A 2,677-nucleotide genomic window follows, 5' to 3' on the forward strand; every position below is an offset into this window, starting at 1 on the left:
GCTTGTTTGGATCCGGTCGCTTTTCTTTCGTGTTTGTATGGACACCCGATCCGCCGGCGATCAGCGTGACCAACTGGATGCACGAGGGATTTTCCGGTTGCCTGTGGTCAGGTTTATAGATTTGGTTGTCGGGGTCCTGGGCGACGGTTTTGCCCACAAGCGGAGAGGCCGCTTTTGACGCAGTGGAGCTGGTAGAGGCCGCTTTTGACGCAGCGGAGCTGGAGATTGGCTCCGCTGCTTGCCCCCGCACATCTGACTCATTTTGGTTCAGATGTTGTGGCTTTGGTGAGTGGTGCGTGGATGCAGCTGTGTCGTCTATTACGGAGATAAGCGTTGATAGCTCCACTTACTTTGGGCGCTGCTTGCATGTGAGGTTTGCCTGCTCCAGTACATCACTGCTTTTGATGGGCGGGAAGCTTGTGGTGGTCGGATAAAAGCTGCTGTCTGGAGGCGCGGCTGGTTTCGTCGGCCTGATTTCAGGAGCACAAGGGGCGGTGACTAAAATCGGCTTGGCCATGGGTTTAGGGCCGACTGAATAGGCGCCCAGCGGAGGCCTGTTTCGGGCCTCTACCCCTGATCTGCTGCGACCAAGCTTTCGCGCGTCTAGAGGGATATGCTCAGATAGCTGATTTATTACTGGGGCTTTGGAGGACGGAGTTTGTTCCCCGTGGGCGGAAGTTTTTCCGTTGCTGCTTGTGGCTCTTTCAGCACCGCTTTTTTAGCGACCAGATTTACTGTTGATCAAAGATTTTCGGCAAACTTTCGCCTTCCTGGATTCTTGCGTGTTTTGGAGATCGTTGGCGTGGTTTTTCCGGAGAATGAACCTCAGATTATCAATATGTTCCCTTTTATGCGCCTGTCTACTATGCACGCTGTGGCGGTCTTTAGAGCCGCGTCAGAGAGTTGTATGACTTTCTTTGCGACCAGAGGTCCTGGTATGGATAGCGCGGGGTACTCGTTTAACGAAGAAAGTTCCTCATTAACTTTCGTCTAAGTCACCATAGGTATGAATCCTCCAGTGCCTTAGAAATAAGCCGCAACTTTGCGTCGGGTATCCTGATCAAAGCGGAGCACTCACATGGGTTTTTCTGATTCTACAGTGGGGACTGGGTACTATTTTTGGGGGCTCTCCTCTTGGCTGCGTTATGCACTGCACCCTTAACGTAGAAGAAGCTTGCGCGGACAAACGGGTAGGAGATTTGGCTAATCGGCTTGTCTGGTCGCCCTGTAACCCCGTGCATTTGAAATGCCACCAGGCCTTGCAGGTGTGGCATTCACTGCTTTTGATGGGCGGGAAGCTTGTGGTGGTCGGATAAAAGCAGCTGTCTGGAGGCGCGGCTGGTTTCGTCGGCCTGATTTCAGGAGCACAAGGGGCTGTGACTAAAATCGGCTTGGCCATGGGTTTAGGGCCGACTGAATAGGCGCCCAGCGGAGGCCTGTTTTGTGCCTCAACAATTGCTCGTGTATACTCTGTATACTCTGGAACGAAGGAATCCTTCCAAAAATTTGCACGAGGGATAAACGAGACCGATTTTAAACGTACCCGTGACGTTCACTATTAAGATACAAGCTATATACATTCCTGATGTCGGATGGCATGGGTATTGGTCGACGCGTAATGTATGTCTTCTTTGAAAGCGAGCATTTTGTGCCTTTGCACAAGCTGTTAGACTCGTTCAAGGATATGATTGGTGGACAGTATTTAGACAAAAGGTCCGTCATGGTTGAGATGACTTAGCAGGTTCGGGCTGCCGAAGCTGTGTTCGGCTGCGATATAATGCTGTGTTAAGTTCACGCACGACAAGCCATCCGGAAGCAAGTGCGTTGCACAGAAGATTTCTGACACACATTTTGGACTTACAGACATGTTGAATGTGTCCCGTTTTACCGCTCGCCCGTGAAGGCATAAATATCTGGAATGGTTTCGTCCACAAGATTTACATTTCCCAAATTCTTGAACCATCGGATTAGAGCTACGACCTGTAAAGTGATGTGTTGATGGATTTGGGGCACGAGAATCTGCTTGAGGTTTGAATTTGCTGTTCATCTGCAACCTTGAATTATTTCTTTTAGAACAATTAAACAACACTGCTTCCTCAGTCTTCGTCACGTGTTTCAAATTTTTATACTGCTCACATATTTTCCGAATAGCTTGAAATCTCTGATCCGGACAGAGCAGCAAATTCTGCTTCAGGTAGTTGAATGCCAGCAATGAGACTGTCCTGCAGGCTGTGGGCTAGATGCACGCCAAAAATTTATCTGAAACCGTGGTTCGAAGGAAGAGCGGCAATGCTTCAGGTAGTTGAATGCCAGCAATGAGACTGTCCTGCAGGCTGTGGGCTAGATGCACGCCAAAAATTTATCTGAAACAAACCTTCGAAGGAGAAAAACTTCAACATAAAGTTTTAAAATTTAATGGTAATTTTTCGGCCGTATGAGATCTTCCCAAACAGCCGCAGTTTTGTTGAAAGTTGTTTAAATCTACTCAATCCAGACGATATTCGAGACCCAGGATATTCATATTTTAAATGGCTGATATGGGTGAGCACGTGAATGCGGAGGATGATTTTGTGGAGAATTTAGCCCGTCAAAGTTTTTTCTCGTTCAATGCATTTGAAGTCGCTTTGAAAGAGTACCAGACGAAACATTTCGTTGTTTTCGTCCGTATAGACTCCAA

The sequence above is a fragment of the Opisthorchis viverrini genome (assembly GCF_000715545.1).
Source record: "Opisthorchis viverrini unplaced genomic scaffold opera_v5_287, whole genome shotgun sequence".
NCBI classification, from domain to species: domain Eukaryota; kingdom Metazoa; phylum Platyhelminthes; class Trematoda; order Opisthorchiida; family Opisthorchiidae; genus Opisthorchis; species Opisthorchis viverrini.